The sequence below is a fragment of the Phyllobates terribilis genome, unplaced genomic scaffold, assembly GCF_046119375.1.
Source record: "Phyllobates terribilis strain yellow unplaced genomic scaffold, ASM4611937v1 Scaffold_11__3_contigs__length_659146591, whole genome shotgun sequence".
Classification (NCBI taxonomy): Eukaryota; Metazoa; Chordata; class Amphibia; order Anura; family Dendrobatidae; genus Phyllobates; species Phyllobates terribilis.
The window spans coordinates 409129672-409149212 of NW_027362771.1; the positions used below are offsets into that span (position 1 = coordinate 409129672).

The 19541-nt window shown below is 42.3% G+C and overlaps 1 long non-coding RNA gene across 1 annotated transcript in view; it reads left to right on the plus strand.

Annotated features, from left to right (window-relative positions):
- LOC141165205 (uncharacterized) overlaps positions 1–18887 on the plus strand; it is a 41559-nt gene extending 22672 nt beyond the window's left edge. The window contains exons 4-6 of the long non-coding RNA XR_012251093.1: positions 11062–11189; positions 11381–11543; positions 13549–18887. This is a non-coding gene — a long non-coding RNA (uncharacterized lncRNA). The remainder of the gene's footprint in view (positions 1–11061; positions 11190–11380; positions 11544–13548) is intronic.
- The last annotated feature ends 654 nt before the right edge of the window (positions 18888–19541 follow it).

The window sequence follows — 19541 nt, forward strand, 5'->3', positions numbered from 1 at the left end:
GAGGCTGGTGTTGTGGGTGCAGCAGAGCGTAGCATAACTCCCCACGGGAGGAGTATAGCCTCAGGGCAGTGTATGCGGAGGATGGGGGTGATGGTGCAGGGCAGCAGCAGTAATGACACGGAGTCAGTGATGCAGTCCAGGGCCTTTACTCACAGTTCTTATTATCCAGACCACGTCTGCAGGTAACGGCTGCCCACGTCGTACTGTGCTCACCAGGTGAGGGGCTCAGACAACTCTCAGATAACTTTGGAGCGCTTCACAGGACCCCCTTTGTGTGTCCTTTGTCTGGCCTTTCTTACCAATCCTTCTGTCCGGCTGCCTCGGGCCTCCTCTTGGTAAACTTGGCGCCAGTTTCCCTGACCCTATGTGGTGCCTTCCTAGCGGGTGTAGCGAGGGGCTGCGCCACATAAAATGTCACAGCCTCCTGTTTCTAGCTGAGGGTCGTTTCCTGCCTCCACTAGTTTCGGGGACCGGTCTCCCCCTTTGGCCTGACCCCTCCACGCAGGTGGATTCTGGCGTGCGGTGGCGACTCGCCCGTCCGCACCCCTGAGATCCCTTCGTTCCTCGTTCCTGGAGCCTTCTCCGCTCCTCTTCCTTCCTTCTCCCTCTTCCAGGCCTGGGCCTCTGTTACTAGGCCCTCCTCCGGAGCAGAGCTCATGCAGAGCCCCTGCTCCCTGCCACTTCTGCTCAGACTTCTCTGCACTGAACTAAGATGGTGCCCACCTTTTATACTCCCTTCTCAATGCACCCAGGAACTGCTTCCTCCCTGCTCCTGCACTACAGGGTTCCCCTTCCTCAGTGTTCCCTCCCCCCACTCCAGCCAGGGACAGGGACTGTCGTGCCCATCTCAGGGGCATATTGGTCGCCCTGCCCCACGGCAATGTGGTGTAATGCATGCAGGTGTCGGGTCCTGATCCACACTACATCCTTACCTGAGAGTGAGATATCACACCTCTGGGTGAGGTGCAATACCTCTGTAGCAACCGAGCCCTCAGGGTGCTACAGTTCAATTTATCTTCAGCCTAGGTGACGTATTGCGATACAGGGCCGTGATTTTGGCTATAAAAGGGTCCCCTAGACCCCTACCCCAAGCTTTTTAAGAGAATCATATATGGCGTGCCAGGAGACTCTATGGAATGCTTTCTCAGCATCCAACGAGAGTATCTAATTACAAATTTTTAACTGCATCTAGCCCAGGAAATACTTTGTGCCTAGTAGCAGGGTCTGCCAGTCAGCGGATTATCCCGGCTGTTAAGCAAGCTACACCACCTGTAGTTTGGACACTTCATTTTTTCAAAGGAAATGCTTCGGGACCACGGGATACTCAGTGAAGAGCATCAGGAGGCACCCCAAGGCATAGGGGCTGGGACTGGCAGTAGGATGCCTTGCGGTGGACAGCCGAGCTCGATCCTTATAAAAGCTTTTTAACTGCAGCAGCTTTAGTGGACGCTACTGGAGCTGGAATTACGCGGCTGCTGGCATGAGACTTGCCCTCCAATAGATCCTTGTAAATGGATTTAAAGTGTATTCATTCAAATTAGAGAGACAATTTAAATTAAAAAGCTTAGAGCTGCCTCCACCACAGGGGGGCTCGCTCGACCCACCAGCGGACAGGCACCAGTATTGGGAGAGGGGGGCTGGCCGTCAGGGTCCACTGCGGCTCTGGCACAAACCCGGCGACACGGAGGTGGCACGGGCAGGAACGGACTGGCCGTGTCGGCTTCTCACTTTTTGGATTTTAGAAGTGCATGACATGCCTATATCTGTGTCTCCCCCTCCTTTTACTCCTCCACCTCTTTTCTTTTCGCATGACTATATGTACTTGTCACTTTTCCATGTGTTAGTTATGTCTTCTGAGCAGTTTGTCAGCTTCTGGACACCTTTGAAGGTGTTTTCTATGTGTTTCTATGTGTTTTTGTTTGCCTGCCATTGGTTTTAACGGTGTTCGAAGGTGTTCGACGAACAGTTCGACGAACAGTTCGGCGAACACACGGGTGTTCGACGAACCGAACCGAACTCGAACACTACGGGGGTGGCTCAACACTACACATAACCCTCTTCCCATTGAAAAAAATAAAGTTGGATCCAAAATGGCCAACTTCAAAATGGCCACCATGGTCACCACCCATCTAGAAAAGTTTTGCCCCTCCCATATACTAATATGCCACAAACAGGAAGTTGATATCACCAACCATTCCCAATTAATTTAGGTGTATCCATATAAATGGCCCACCCTGTACTACAGGGAGACCTTGCAACCACACCCAACTGGTCCCTGTACAGACTAGAAAGACCCTAGCCACCCAACTTAAAAAGACCATCTCAGACCTGGCTCCCTAAAAGGCCATCGAGGGGTTTCTCGTACCTCCCGAGAAACCAGAGTGGAGGCCGCAAACACACTGCCAACAAAAGGAGAGAAAAATGTGCAGGAAGATATGAAAACCCAGGGTGAGAAAATTAAAACATGTTCATATAAAGTAGAGAAGCAAAGCTAAGGAGAATCAAAAATAAACAGAATAAGAATAATCTCCCAGAAACATTAAAGGGTGAAAGGAGGAGGAATTGGGAAGGAAAACAAATAGACTCACTGCAGGAATTTAACTAGTGTTTACCAGGAAAGGTAAACCCTTTAGCTGAAGGGCAGGAACTCCTAAACCCAAGTCCACCTAGAGATATAGCCAGCATGGAATTGCAGTGAAGGATGAACATATAAACCACAACCTAGAATGTGATAGGGCAGACCAAAATAGGAAAATGGAAAACACCTGGAGAGAAACAAACCAAGAAGGAGGAACAAAGACAATTGGAACCATCAGCATTTGGACTGGGAAGAAAATGCAATAGATCAGCAGACAGAGGAACCAACCACGGAGCAACATGTCAGCAGATCGAAACCCCCAAACCGAGCCATGACAGTAAGTTCATCTGTGTGGGTGGCTGTGGAGGACCAATGTGAAAGATCTAAGGATGAAGGAAGCAGCAGAAGTTTGGAGGCTGTTGACTCTTGGGGGTCAGTGGGGATGTTGAAGTCACCAATGTTGGCAGGTAGAAAGTGTAGAAGCCAGATGGAGAATGGTCAATAAAGGCAGTGGCCAGGCCCCAGGATCAGTATATGACCGCCACTTGGAGGTTGGAAGGAGAGTAGATATGGACAGAGTGCACTTAAAAAGAAGGGAGGATAAGGGAGAGTAGAGGTGGAATTGGGTTGAATGTGCAGTTGTTAGAAAGGAGAAGACCCACTCCTCCACCATTTCTATTGCCATAAGGAAGAGTGTGGGTGAAGTGAAGGCCACTGTAACACAGCCCAGCAGGAGAGGCTGTGTCAGAGGGTGGCAGCCATGTTTCGGTGAGGCCCAGGAAAGGATAGGTTGCAAGACGTAAAAATTTTGTGAATGATGTGGAACTTATTGCAGACGGAATTCACGTCAGAGCTCTATGGGCCAGTCATTTCCTTATACACCAAATTCACCCAGTCATGCTTTTAAAGACCTTGCTTTGTGCACTGGGGCACAGTCATGGGGAACAGAAAAGTCCCTTCCAAAAACTGTTTCAACAAAGTTGGAAGCATGCATTTGGTCAAAATGTCTTGGTATGTCGAAACATTAAGACTTCCAGCCCTTCTCTAAAACTAAGGGGCCAGGGCCAATCCCTGGAAAACAACTCCATAGCAATATTCCTTCTGAAGTAAACTTTATAGTTGATGATGTGCCTTTTATTTTACAATTGTGATCCATCAGTTAGCTTTAAAAAAAAGTGTGATTATGAGTGTAGCTACTTTGACACCTAATAATCATTTTAATCCCTTAACGACCAATGACGGACATAGCAAGACATGAGCGGATGTCAGTTCCTGCATCATGACGTGCTATATCCTGCATCATGACTTTAAACTGTTACTGCGTGTAAACACGCAGTGACAGTTCCCTGTCGACAGCTGTCACTGACAGCTGAGCAACATGGGAAGAGGTACGGAGACCCATGCCATCAGTCCCCGCACTCAGAGGGCTGTGATCGATCAGTCAATCTGACTGACTGATCACAGCATGATCGCGCAGGAGGAAGTGAAATATCAGCACCTCCCGCCCGATCACAGTAGGAGCTTGGCAGCTCTGGCGGTTTAACCCCTAAATGTTGCAATTGTCAGCAATTCCAAAATTTAAGGGGCAGGGAGGGGGATCCTTCTACCTTCAGATCGGCACCCCCGTGATGTAATTGCGAGGGGCCCGATTGTTGACATGGTGACTTGGTTAAAAAAAAGTAAAAAAAAAATTGTAAAACTATTTTTTAAAAAAAATTACAAAATAATAAATAAAAATGGTGTCACTGAAAACGTCATCTTGTCCCTCAAAAAACAAGCCGCAATACAGCTCCATCAGCAGAAAAATTAAAAAGTTATAGCTCTCAGAATAAAGCGATGGAAAAATACTGTAATTCTATATATTGTGTAAAAGTGCCAAAAGATAAAAAAATTATATAATTGTGGCATTGTGGTAATCATACTGACCCAACGAAAAAAGCTGCCTTATCTATTTTAACACATGGCGAACGGCATAAAAAAATTAACTGAAAAAAAACCAATTTCTGAATTGCTGGTTTTTGTTCATTCTGCCAACTAAAAATCAAAATAGAAAGCGATCAAAAAATGTTATGTGCCCGAAAAAAGTACCAATAAAAATGTCAACTTGCCATCACATGACTCTGTCGACAGAAATATAGGAAAATTATACAAAACATGGTGATGCAAAAACTGTTTTTGCAGAAAAAAAAGTGTCTTTAAGTGTCTTTTAGTGTATGACAGCAGCCAAATGTAAAAAATAATATAAATCTGGTATTGCTGTAATCGCACCAACCAGAAAAATAAAGTCGTCTAATCACTTATACCGCACGAGAAATGGCGTAAAATATAAATAAATCCAATTCTTGACCTACTACTAATTTTGTTCATTCTGCCTCACAAAGATCGCAGTAAGGCTCTGCTCACATTTATCCTGCGCTCTACGCTGATCACTTACACTGGGGTTTACATGTAAATCTCTGATTCAGACGGAACCCCCGGTGGAAGATTCCCCATAATGAGGCAGATGGAGGCACTGTGGACGCCATCTGGCCTATGATCCGGCGATGTCGATTTTTTTTTAGGCCAACACTGAACAGAGGCCAGAAAGAGTCCACAGTAACTCTGCTGCCTCATTTTCATTAATGGATCCCTCAGAGATTTCATCTGAATCACATCATTTGGAGATTTAGATGAAAACCCAGTAACCAATGTAAGTGCTCAGTGTAGAGTGCAGGATAAATGTGATCCAAACATATTTTGGATAAAAATGTGATTTTCATGGTTCAACGTTATAAACATTCATGTATCACCTGGGCGTTCAAGGTGCTTCATAAATGGGTTCACCACACATCTAGATACATTTCTTGAGGGGTCTAGTTTCCAAAATGGGGTCACTTTTGGGGGGGTTTCCATTGTTTAGGCACTTCAGGGGTTCACCAAATGCGACATGGTGTCCGCTCTCGATTCCAGCTATTTTTGCATTCAAAAAGTCAAACGGTGCTCGTTCCCTTCCGAGCCCTGCCATGCGCCCACAGTAGTTTTCCCCCACATGTGGGGTATCGGCGTACTCAAAACAAATTTTGGGGTCCATTTTCTCCTGTTACTCCAAAATTTGGGGCTAAAGTAAAATTTTTGTGAAAAAGTAAAATGTTAATTTTTTCCTTCTACATTTCATTAATTTCTGTGAAGCACCTGAAGGGTTAATAAACTTATTGAATGTGGTTTTGAGGACTTTGACGGGTGTAGTTTTTAAAATGGTGTCACTTTTGGGTATTTTCTGTTGTATGGGCCTTCCCCAAAGTCACTTCAAATGTGATGTGGTCTGTAAAAAAATGGTTTTGTAAATTTTGTTGGAAAAATGAGAAATTGCTGATCAACTTTTAACTCTTCTAAATTCCTAACAAAAAAAATATGTTTCAAAAATTGTTTTGATGTAAAGTAGAAACGTGGGTGAATTTTATTTATTAACTATTTTGTGTGACATAACTCTCTTGATTTAATGGCATGAAAATTGTGATATTTTCTACATTTTGGCAAAAATTTCTGATATTTTCACAAATAAACGCAAGTCATATCCAACAAATTTTGCCACTATTATGAAGTACAATATGTCACGAAAAAAAAAATCTCATAATCAGTGGGTTATATTGACGCGTTCGAGAGTTATTACCTCATAAACTGACACTGGTCAGATTTAAAAAATTAGGCTCGGTCATTAACATACAAAGTGTCTCAATCCTTTAAGGGTTAATGAGGGGATCAAGTTATCATGTGTCATACACCATACGAATTAATAGGAGAAAAGTTGAACATGCTCTTTTTGTTGTTTTCGCAACTTCCATTCATACCTACCTGGAGTGACTGCGCACGTATGGCAAGTCTTCCAGTCATGAATGGGAACCAGGCTCATCAATTTCTCCAGATATCTGGGTGTCCTAGTAGTCACCCCTACTGGGTACACTTTTTTGGACTGTGTGAAAAAACTGAATTCTCAAGGTTCAGTGGAGACATATGCACTCCAAGTACAACTACAGTACAGACCAAAAGTTTGGACACACCTTCTCATTTAAAGTTTTTTCTGTATTTTCATGACTTTGAAAATTGTACATTCACACTGAAGCCATCAAAACTATGAATTAACACATGTGGAATTATATACTTAACAAAAAAGTGTGAAACAACTGAAAATATGTCTTATATTCTAGGTTCTTCAAAGTAGCCACCTTTTGCTTTGAGGACTGCTTTGCACACTCTTGGCATTCTCTTGATGTGCTTCAAGAGGTAGTCACCGGAAATGGTCTTCCAACAATCTTGAAGGAGTTCCCAGAGATGCTTAGCATTTGTTGGCCCTTTTGCCTTCACTCTGCGGTCCAGCTCACCCCAAACCATCTCGATTGGGTTCAGGTCTGGTGACTGTGGAGGCCAGGTCATCTGGCGTAGCACCCCATCACTCTTCCTCTTGGTCAAATAGCCCTTACACAGCCTGGAGGTGTGTTTGGGGTCATTGTCCTGTTGAAAAATAAATGATGGTCCAACTAAACGCAAACCGGATGGAATAGCATGCCGCTGCAAGATGCTGTGGTAGCCATGCTGGTTCAGTATGGCTTCAATTTTGAATAAATCCCCAACAGTGTCACCAGCAAAGCATCCCCACACCATCACACCTCCTCCTCCATGCTTCACGGTGGGAACCCGTCATGTAGAGTCCATCCGTTCACCTTTTCTGCGTCGCACAAAGACATGGTGGTTTGATCCAAAGATCTCAAATTTGGACTCATCAGACCAAAGCACAGATTTCCACTGGTCTAATGTCCATTCCTTGTGTTCTTTAGCCAAAACAAGTCTCTTCTGTTTGTTGCCTGTCCTTAGCAGTGGTTTACTAGCAGCTATTTTACCATGAAGGCCTGCTGCACAAAGTCTCCTCTTAACAGTTGTTGTAGAGATGTGTCTGCTGCTAGAACTCTGTGTGGCATTGACCTGCTCTCTAATCGGAGCTGCTGTTAACCTGTGATTTCTGAGGCTGGTGACTTGGATAAACTTATCCTCAGAAGCAGAGGTGACTCTTGCTCTTCCTTTCCTGGGGCGGTCCTCATGTGAGCCAGTTTCTTTGTAGTGCTTGATGGTTTTTGTAACTGCACTTGGGGACACATTCAAAGTTTGCCCAATTTTTCGGACTGACTGACCTTCATTTCTTAAAGTAATGATGGCCACTCGTTTTTCTTTACTTAGCTGCTTTTTTCTTGCCATAATACAAATTCTAACAGTCTATTCAGTAGGACTATTAGCTGTGTATCCACCAGACTTCTGCACAACACAACTGATGGTCCCAACCCCATTTATAAGGCAAGAAATCCCACTTGTTAAACCTGACAGGGCACACCTGTGAAGTGAAAACCATTTCCGGTGACTACCTCTTGAAGCTCATCAAGAGAATGCCAAGAGTGTGCAAAGCAGTCATCAAAGCAAAATGTGGCTACTTTGAAGAACCAAGAATATAAGACATATTTTCAGTTGTTTCACACTTTTTTGTTAAGTATATAATTCCACATGTGTTAATTCATAGTTTTGATGCCTTCAGTGTGAATGTACAATTTTCATAGTCATGAAAATACAGAAAATCTTTAAATGAGAAGGTGTGTCCAAACTTTTGGTCTGTACTGTATATGATATTATATTTAAGAGATAATATTCTCTAGAAGCATTTCTCTGAAATTCAGCTTCCAACAGAATATGGCACTTTTTTCACCTGAAATTCATATGAAATAAAAAAAGAAACCTCTTTATGACTCCATATCAAGCTTGAAGCATAAAGAAGTACCATATTGACCTGCAAAGCTCACAGTGAACTCAACCTCTGTTATTACCTTGATGAGATCAATTTTAACCTAAATTTCTTCTTTTTTTATTTCGTCTGTAAGCGCCATATTTTCTGTGCTGTAAAATCCACATGATGCCTAGGTTCGGAAAACCATTTCCCAATAACATTTATTGTTGGGCCATGTTAACATTTTGTGCTTTGCTCTACTTTTTCTGCTGGGTTTTTACCTTACATTTTATATGGAAGAAACTTTGTAAAACTTTTCATCCTGTAGATATTGATTTCTTGTCTTCCTGCTACTAGGCTGCAGTTTTTATCCGCTAACTTCAAAAAAAACAAACTCCAATATTTTAATTGCATTTTACCATTTCTTCAATAAAAACTCAGTATGACTTATCAATGGCATTTTATGGTGATTTATCTTCCCAAAGTCGTGCCCACTAAATACATTTATTACCTATATAAGGGTTAACGTTTCTCCTTGTGGAGAGTGACACACCGATTCTGGCATGCCAAAGTAAGGAGGCTTATTCGCCGTGCAATGCTCCCCTGGGAAATTTAATATGCAAATTGTCTCTTCATAGAAAAAGAGGACTTGAACTCTACAGCGCCACCTATTGGAAGCAGCAATCTTACAAGTCACAATCAACCGTTTAACGAGTTGAGATTCTGATTTGGCTGTTATCCTAAGTCATATTGCATGACTCATTAAAGGGTTGATTATGACTTGTAGGATTGCTGCTTCCAATAGATGGCGCTGTAGAGTTCAAGTCCTCTTTTTCTCTGAAGAAGCAATTTGCATATTACCTATGTATGCATATTTTATAAATCTATTTGGTGAATCAACCCCCTTAAATCTTGGCCAAGCTGAGTGTTCATGTGTGTGGGGAAGTCAAAAGATAGCCCGTTACCCATAGGACTGATTGATTGCAGCCATTTGATCACCTTCATATTTAGGTGTGTTTAACGGGGCTGAGTGTGCATGTGTTCTCAATGGGAAAAGGAAAGCAATCTGGTGACAGAGACAGAAAAATACATTTGATGGTTGTCCAATTGCTTCTAAAATTACAATATCTGGATGAAAACCATTTAATGTGTATTTTCACCTTTAGCTAATCAACACATTTGAAATGGCGCCTTATGGTTAGTATGATTTTTTCCTCTGTGCAGAATTGAATTTAAGTTTTTACTTTTTTCAGTGTAATTTTCTTTCATATTTATGGTGTTTTGATTACTGAGCAGCGGAGTGATTATGAATCCGAATGCTAGTATAATTTTACTGATACTGTTAATATGTAAATTGTTCTCTTCTGCACCCCACGCCCCCGCTGTTATGAAAGGAATTATGTTGAAGAGCATAAAAGGATGTTTCATTAAAAGAACCCACAGGACAATGAAACAAAACAACATGTTTAATTCTAGTCATCTGGATTTTGCAATAATGTGCAGCCTACGTAGGTCTGAAGACATATCTGACAAGGTTATTTTTTCCTTCTCATCCTCTTAAGAAGACAAAAGGATAAGTTTCCTTACATAAGTTTTCGTTATTTCATCATAAAAGGGTTGTTTGGTGGAGGAAACTGTTTACAAAAGCCTAATTGGTTAAAAAAAAATAATAAAAAGACGCAATACTCACTTCACTCCCAGGCTGGTCTCTTCTGCCTTCTGTAGAGATGATGTCTCAGCAGAAAGTAATGACCTCGAGGGGACAAAGCAGCAGATGAGTACTTTTTTTGTACAAAAATTACCTGCTGTACAACTCTTAAAAATGACTAATAATAAACTAAAACCAATTGCTCATGATAATCTATTGGGTCATTGTTTTAATTTTCTAAAAGGTTTCTATAAATTGAAAGATGGAATTTGATTGGTTGCCATGAACAACACTTTTTCTTTGCACCAATTTTGATATTTTTCTCCCCAATGAGAAATTGAGTACCATTGCTAAAACTGCTAGAAAAAAATTCTTAGTATATGTAAACTCTTTGGTGTACTAGGTAATAGAAAAAGAGCCTTTTTTAGCGAATTAAAGCGTTGCCATGGGTGAAAGAAACCTCTGCAAAAAGAAAAAATAAAATACTTCAGAAATAAAGAACATGTCAATTGGGAGCCTGAAGGCAAAAGAGTACAAGGCAACCTGGAGAAGCAATATTTGTAAAGTTGTCATGAGTTAGAAGTAACTTGATAGCAGCTGATAACATTGTTATTAGTAGTAGTATTATTTCTTTTACCCAAAAGAACCAGATTGTCTAATTACATTTTTAGACTCGTGTATCTCAGACTTCTATCAGCAGGAGTCCCTGTGTGACTGCACAAGCCAGATGGCCACTGGAGTAACTACCTGCAAAGCAAGTTATATACATCCCAGAAGCTAAAGCCCATTTCCACTCAGAGATGATTACGGTGGACAGTGGAAGGGACTGTGGAAAAATTAACGGTATATAGTAGAGATGAATATATCTCTTGAAATCTGGAGTTGCGAATTTTGTTGAATTCCCAAATTTGTTTTTCTCGGCGAATAAATTAGTGCAAATCTGAACATGGGAAGCTTGCAATTAAATGGAGATTACACGTGGGGGAGTGGAAAGAGAGAGGCAACCCTGCCGACCATAAAAGCTTACACTCTATGAGAGAGAGAGAGAAGAGAGAAAGACCCATGCTGATCATAAAATGTTACACTCTACAGGTGAGAGAGAGATGACCCTGCTGATCATTAGACATTACACTCTACAAGAGGGAGACTTACCCAGTGACTCTGGAGTTGGAAAACCACTCTGCCGATCCACTGAGAACCGCTGATCTGTGATGGCCCAGGTACTGACCACCATTGTAAAAAGTATAATAATCTGCTAAATGTCATAGTTGCAGGACATCATAGTGTCCTCCATCGCGTTCCTGAGCAGGCATACTTGTTTCTGCTCTGCTGATGGCAGAGAAAAGTACTATAAAATTGGCAAAGAGTGCTGGCGTATGCACACTACAATGCTTTGCTCTTCCCTTGGCAGGGCAGAGAGAAGTGCGCCTGCGTGGGAGTGCGATGGAGGACACTGTGTGGAGAACATATGACACGTCTTCCACATGAAGGAGTGAAAGAGGATGGCAATTGCAAGAATAGAGGAGGCACTGGATCAAGATTAACGATGTCCATAGGACAGGACCGCAGCATAGGTGAGTATAATAAAAGTTATTTTTTGTGTTCTGTACAGCTCATTGGAGACTTATATACAGCATTCTTGGATTAAATAAATAATTTAATTTTATCCACACTGGAGAATTCCTTTGCCTTCCTATAGATCTGAAAATTGTACCAATAAAAACTCACTGCTCGTTATGCAGAAAACAAGCCCACATATAGCTCTGTACGCAGAAAAATTAAAAAGTTATTGCACTCTGAATATGATAAAAACAAATATAACTTTTATTGTGGAATAGTAATTAGAAAAATTGTACGTCAAATGGAATAAAACTAACTTTATTTATCCTGCAAGGTGACTGGCTTAAAAAATACTAAAAAATAACACCAAGCTTGCTTTTCTTGTTCACCCTTCCTACAGAAAATTGGAATAAAAAGTGTTCAAAAGTCATATCTACCCCAAAATGGTACCAGTGAAAGATACATTTTGTCCCACAAAAAATAATCCCTCATATAGCTCAATTTATGGACAAATGTTTAACATATGACTGAGTAGGGCGTTACAAAATAAAATTATTTTTATTGAGAATATTTATTGTGCAAAGGTAATAAAACATAATAAGAAAAACAACATAAAATTGGTACTGCCATAGTCAAGCTTCCCCACAGAATAAGGTTCACACTTTATTTGCGCATTAAGTGAAAAGGATAACATTTAAAATGTCAAAAAACAACAGCAGAATTGCTGTTTTATCTCCATTCCTTCCCATAAATTGTTAATCAAAGGTAGATATTGGTGCCACAAAAAGTACAATTTCATGCCTCAAAGAATAAGCCCTTATACCGATACAACGACAAAAAAAAATATTACTACTTGAATGTGACTATGAAAAAACCTAAAAAGATGTCAAATTAGGCCTGATACTTAGGGGTTAAATAGGCAATTAGAAAATTCTGAGTAAATACAGGAAGGTTCTTTATTCAGGACCTTTATAGCCAGGACTCTTAAGACCCCCATACACATTAGACTAATGTCGGATGAACCCACCGATATCAACATGTTTGACAATGATCTAATGTGTATGGGGGAGCCAGCCAACTGTTGACTCAGAGAGATGTCGATTGTGCATGTCCGATTTCTCCCGGAGATAAACCGCCGGCCAAAGTGTGAGGTGGCTGGATTCTCATAGAAAACACTGGAGTGCTTGGCCGAGCTAGAAGTCCTGTTTATGGATCAGTTGGGTGAAATGGCTATCAGCCGAACAAATAGCCAAAGCATCGTTTGGCTGACAACCACCTAATGTGTATGACAGCCTTTAGCCGAGCATGCCTATGAAGAATGTCTACTCCTCTAGAGGATTCAGCATTTCTATGTATTATATCCTATTTATTTCAATGGGCAGTGTTTAATGTGGAATTCTAGTTCAGTTTAATACTTATCACTTGTGGTGCCCTCAGAGGGACAATAAGCGGTCCTCTTATTATCAGGGACCCATGTAAAACAAAACACAGAATAATTCAAAGCAAACAACCCCTTTAATAATAAACGAATAATGTGATTATATTACTTTGTGTAGATAAATCACAATAATAAAATAATATAACCCACTTACTTTAATAGTTAACAATATTATCTATGTTCTTTGTCAGATTGGGAGCATAATTATATACAATATCATATTTAGTATTAGGAGACAGATTTGTCCCGTCAATTAATTACACAAATGTTCTGCAACAAACCAATCACTACAGACTAATTTGCTTCTTTGCAACAGAAACTAAGGTTAACAAGGCTAATTATGTTTACCAGTATTCAGGGAGAAAAAAGTCAACTCAATCTCAGCAAGAGTTTTTTTTTTCCATTCTTAATAAGGATTACAAGTATGGAATTGACTGCAATAATATTAACCGTTATCATGTTATCATCAAATTTCCTGCAAAGGAAATGTTTGACAACGATAGAATATTACAGAAAGTTTGAGTGGAAATTAGTGTTGGTCCTCATCATACTAACTCAACTGCGTTCTTGACTGTTCACAGTGATATTAAAGAAATAAGAAAAAGTCGGATTCAGTAATTTGCTTAAAAATGCCGATTTAGACTCTCGGAGCTTTTTGGATTGAAGAAGACCACTTATGGATCAGGACAAGTTTACTCAAGAGGACATAAGCACCTCAGGTTTTCCAAGTTGTCGGTAACGATTTCAGAAGCTGTACACAGAGAATATCATTCAAGTAGGATGGTGGAAGGATTAAAGACTTATTATCATTTAAACTGAGTTTAACAAAGCAGATTTAATTCCTTGTTTCTCTGAATACCATCTGCTTTGTATTAGGCGGCAAACCTCCAGACAGAAAATGAATCGCCCATAATACCCAGTTGCGATAAGTTTAATACAACACCTCACTGGTACTGATTTCCACAGCCGAATAGGGAAACTTGCCAGTTCCCAGGAGCAGATGAGGACATGTGACTGTGGAGAAACAAGCTGTGACCCTTAATTTGAGAAAAACATTGACTTCAACACAGAAGTTGCTTCTAGGTGATAATGAGGCCACATGAGGAAAAAAAGTGAAGAGGGTTTAGCAATAATGTAGTTCGATGCCAGATAAGTTTTATTCCTTTGAAATGTTTATTTGCAAGCATACGTGTAACACACAATTGAAGACTAGAAGATACGTTTTTAATTTCATATTTGACAATGTAAAATAATGTATGAAATCTATATTCACACAAATATACCCTAAAAAGTGTATGATGCCATGAACAGATTTAACACAACAAACAGATATAACACAACAAATATATAATATATAAGTAAAATTAAACAGTGGCTTGTATTCAGTTGATTTTCAAGGATATTTCTAAAGACCACTTTTAGTCAGCTATCAAGTGGATGCATTCTGACACCCACATTGGGGTAACACAACAGTGGATCGGATGAACTTAGATCATTATATAACCCTACAGCCCTGGAGGTTCAAGTGAGGCAGCTGCAATATAATAGTTAAAATGTGACAGCTGCAATTCAATAGCCGTTTGACAGAGGCCTAAAGGTGGTGTTGAGGTTAAACTGAGGGCTAAAGAGCAGTGTATGTTATTATTCCACTATACTGCTCATAGAACCTAAGTTTGGACATCTGTAAACTGTGTTTGGCATTAAGCTAAAAAGGAGAGGAGGACTGTGAGCTGTTGTCTGCTACTTGTATGATCTAAGCCAATCAGTATTGGCAGGAGTATTTTAAGCAATGTTGATTTGCTGCCAACTACTGCTCAAGAGGGCTTCCCCAAAGAGTCCTCTTCAGCTGTATGCCAGTAATACCTGAAACTTCTGTTCCAGAAACTGTATTATTATGTTTCTTAGTAAGCACTAAAATAAACCATAACAGATATCTTACGACTTGGGATGGGAATACAAACGATGTCACAGAGCAGCTTCAATAGCAATTTTGATATGACAGTCAGCTTTCTTACAATATTCAACTCTTTTCAAAGTCCAGAATATTTAGATTTCTTGCTACTTTCATGTCACGGTTGCAGTGACTGACTAGTAACAAGTAAACCAAATTGACTATCATTATGGCTTGAAATGGCATCAGCATAGTTCGATATTTAGCTGAGTGATTTCTATCACTGAAATAGTTCCCATGAAACTACAGTCTATGGCGACAATTTTAGTTAGTTCTATTCTTATCAATTTTACGCTTAGGCGTAAATTTTAACACTCAGATCAAAATTGGGCATTTGCACAGCCCCATAGAATATCATGGGTACGAGTGCTATCCATTAGTGGTGAGCGAACAAGCTCACCACTACTCCATACTCGCCAAGCTCGGCGAGTATTTCCGGATTGCTCGGGCGGAAGCTCGGGTCCCCGCCTTGCATTTTTGACGCTCTTTAGAGAGCCAATGAACATGCAGGGATTGCTTGTCACGCACTGTAATGCTGTAGCCATGTTGGTTGTGGGCATTACAGTGATTGGCTGGCAGCACAGCGTCATCGGGTCTACATAAGACCGGGTGAAACAGGCAGAGTAGGGAGAGCTGCTGCTGAGTCAGGGAGAGATTTGCTTGTTTATAGTTAGTATAGGTATTCCACAGCATATCTATATATCCATCTGAACTAACAGTCCTTCTGAGGACTAATCCAGCTGCATATATTCAGTGGTGAATGGTGAAAGCAGGAGTTCGGCAGGCAGGCAGGGTTTGTGGCAGACTGCAGTGCATATAGCAAGAGGGTCCATTGCACGTTCTGTCCAATGCTGCTGTTGTTACAAATATTTGTAAACATAGCCCCAGATATCAGGGGCCAGGGCTACTTTTTTATCTTAATCCTGGTTATTTGCTTAAAAAGCAAGGCAGGCAGTGTATGTGGCAGACTGCAGTGCATACTGCACAAGAGGGTCCATTGCACGTTCGACTGATCCTGCTATTACAGATATTTGTAGACATATCCCCAGATATCAGTGGCCAGGGCTCATTTTTTTTTATCTTAATCCTGATTATTTGCTTAAAAAGCAATCCAGAGTACACCATTTTTTGGCTCCATTTGCTTGTCAGCACTGCAGAATAGAGCCAGAGCTTTTCCATATTACAGCGATAAAAATCCAGAAATTTGAACTGAATGTGGAAAATATTGGCCCCATTTGCCTTTTGTTGCAGTGTGTCAGTGAAGCTATTCACACAGGTCTCTGTGAAGAATTGTATTAGTAAACAACAGGTCCACTATTTAAAACTGTGGTTCTCCATCAGACGTATCACATATAACTGCGTTCCAAAATCAGTCATTTCTAGTTTCCATTTCCATCTTGTTGCAGTGTGTCGGTGAAGCTATTCACATGAGGATGCTGTGAAGAATAGTATTAGTAAACTGCAGGCCAGCTTTTTAAAACCGTTGTTTTCTGTCAGATGTATCACATATAACTGCGGTTCAAATCCAGCCATTTGTAGTGAACGTGGAAAATATTATATTTAAAATGGGCATGGTGCGTGGCAAGAGACGGGGAAGTGGAAGTGATGGTGATGGTGCATGCAGAGGCCGAAGCTGAGTCCGTAGCCGTTGGCAAGCTGAAATTGTGCCACCCATATCGGGTTGCTCGACCTTCCTGTCCCAATTACTAGGGGACCGCAGAACACCACTATTGAACACGAAGCAGTGTCAAAAGGTTGTTGGTTGGATAGCAGATAATGCTTCCAGTCACTTTGCCACCACCACCCTGTCTTCCACACGGTCAAGTCTTCCGTAGCCGTGAGTCTGGACCGCATATTCCTCACCCTGATCCTCCTTCCTCCCACCATGCTGAGTGCCTGGAGACAACTGATCCCACACTTGGACACTCCAAATGCATGTAGCGATGCCCAAATATTTGAGCAGCCACGGTCACTCGAAGGCAACGGTGGGAAAATGCAATTACTGTCGCAATAAGTGGATGAGTGATGATGAGACACAATTGCCAGAAAACCAGGAGGAGGACTAGGGTGCGGAAGTGGAAGACGAAGTGGTGGATGATATAGTAACTGACCCAATCTGGCAGGGGGACAGCAGCACACAGAGGGAGGGAGGCGTAGCACCACAACAGGCAGGAAGTAGCAGTGTGGTGGCCGCAGACACAAGGCAGGAAAGCATTCTACGCATCGCCAACACGAAGGAAGTTGCCAGTTCAACTGTTAGGTCTTCCCGAGTTTGGTTGTTTTTTAAAGACTCTGCAGGTAACCCCAAAAAGGCCATTTGCACCACCTGCCAGGCCAGCATCAGCAGGGGTAGCAAAACTAGCAGCCTGACCATCACCAGCATGATCAGGCACATGGCAGCAAAGTACCCGATTAAGTGGTCTGAACCCCAGGGTCCAGAAACAGTGTCTGTGGGTGACACCACTGCTTCTTCCGCTGTTGTGCATTCATGCCAGTCTCCTGTCCATGGCGCATGCGAAGATGCCTCCCGCATTGCACCTGTCGTTGGACACTCTCAACTAGCACAATCAGCAAGCACATCCATGTCCTTGTCCCAGCGCAGCGTTCAGTTGTCCCCACCCCAGTCCTTGGAAAGCAAGCGCAAATATGCAGCCATCGTCCCACAGGCCACACTATTAAATTCACACATTTTGCGAATGCTTGCAATTGAAATGTTGCCTTTTAGGCTCGTGGAGACGGAAGCTTTCCGCAACCTGATGGCGGCGGCCATCCCTCAGTACTCAGTCCCCAGCCACCACTATTTCTCCCAGTGTGCCGTCCCCGCATTACACAAGCATGTGTCCCACAACATTAGCCGTGCCCTCAACAACGCCGTTACTGGGAAAGTCCACCTAACCACAGACACGAGGACAAGTGCTTGTGGGCAGAAACGCTACATCTCGCTGACGGCACACTGGGTTAATATAGTGGAAGCCAGGACCCAGTCGGACCTTGGACAGAACACATCCTCCTGACGCCGAGGATTGTGGACCCTGGGTCAATCAGGGTTGCCCCACATTCTACAGCTCCTGCACCTCCTCCTCCTACTCCTCTTCAACCTCCATCTCCAAAATGACCACATCAGTCACAAGCTGGAAGCACTACAGCATTGCCTCGGCCAAGTGGCAAAAGGCTTTGCTGAAGCTAATATGCTTAGGTGACAAACCGCACAATGCTAAAGAGTTGTGGACAGGTCTGAAAGAGCAGGCAGATCTGTGGCTGACTCCGCTGACCCTACAGGCAGGCATGGTCATGTGTGACAATGCCCGGAACCTGGTGGTGGCTCTGAACTGAGGCGAGCTCACACACGTACCATGCCTGGCCCATTTGCTTAAACTCATGGTTCAGCGGTTTCTCAAAACCTACCCAGATCTGCCAGATCTGCTTGTTAAAGTACGCCGCCTGTGTGCCCATTTTAGAAAGTCAAGTACAGCTTCTGCCCCGCTGCCATGCTTCAGCAGTGTTTGAAGCTTCCAGCTCACCGACTGGTGTGCGATGTCCCCACGCGTTGGAACTCTACATTGCAGATGTTGGGAAGGATTTATGAGCAGAAGAGGGCAGTTGTTGACTACCAGCATCAACAAGGCCACCGGCATTCAGGTCAGACTCCACACGTAAGACCTCAGGAGTGAACATGGATGTCAGACATCTGTAACATCCTCCAAAACTTTGATGACTCCACCAAGATGCTGAGCAGCGATGACACCATAATTAGTATCACCATCCCGCTTCTCTGTCTTCTGAAATGCTCTCTGCTCACAATTAAAGAGGATGCATTGCAGACGGAGTGCGATCACATGGAGCAAGAAACCATACAGGGTGATTCCACACATTCTGATCATGTCTCGCACACCACCTGGCCAGATAAGGGAGTAAAATGTTAAAATGACATTTACCAGTGAATGTATTTTTCACCGTTGAAAGCAATGCAAAAGTGCAAAACCGCATCAAAAACGCTACGTGTGAACATAGCCCAAGGTGTGGAGGAGCATTTTTGTTTTTGGTTATTTATTTTGCCTTATATACAAGTCATTACCCTGGAAAGGATGTTCCTTAACATTTTTCTCAGGAAAATCCATTTTGGTTTTGTTTTTGTATGTTTTATTGTGAGTCCGCAAAAGTGGCTTAATACTCTGACAACATTGTTGACAGCAGTGACCAGGGAGTCAGAGATGCTTCCAGAGGTCTTCCCCATGCTGTTCCCATGTCATTTGAGCACTGTTCCCATCGATGTGGGCAATTTTTAGGCCCTCTGCAGACCGCCTGGGGGTCCGCCGGAAAAATGCTCGAGTTTCCCATAGACTTACTTTGGGCTCGTTTCTCGGATTGAGCACTCGAGCATTCCAATTTGCTCGACCAGAGAAACGAGTACCCGAGCATTTTAGTGCTCGCTCATCACTACTATCCATCAAAACCAAGGATAGAACTTCTCCAATTTAAATGGTCATGTGCAAGGGCCCTTACAGGAGAAATTCTTCTTCTGACTTTAAGCAGTGGTTCATAGGGTCCATAAACTTGGATTACACTGAATTCCTTAAATGTAAGGGTATGACAATATGTAAGATGTACAAGTACTACTGTAAA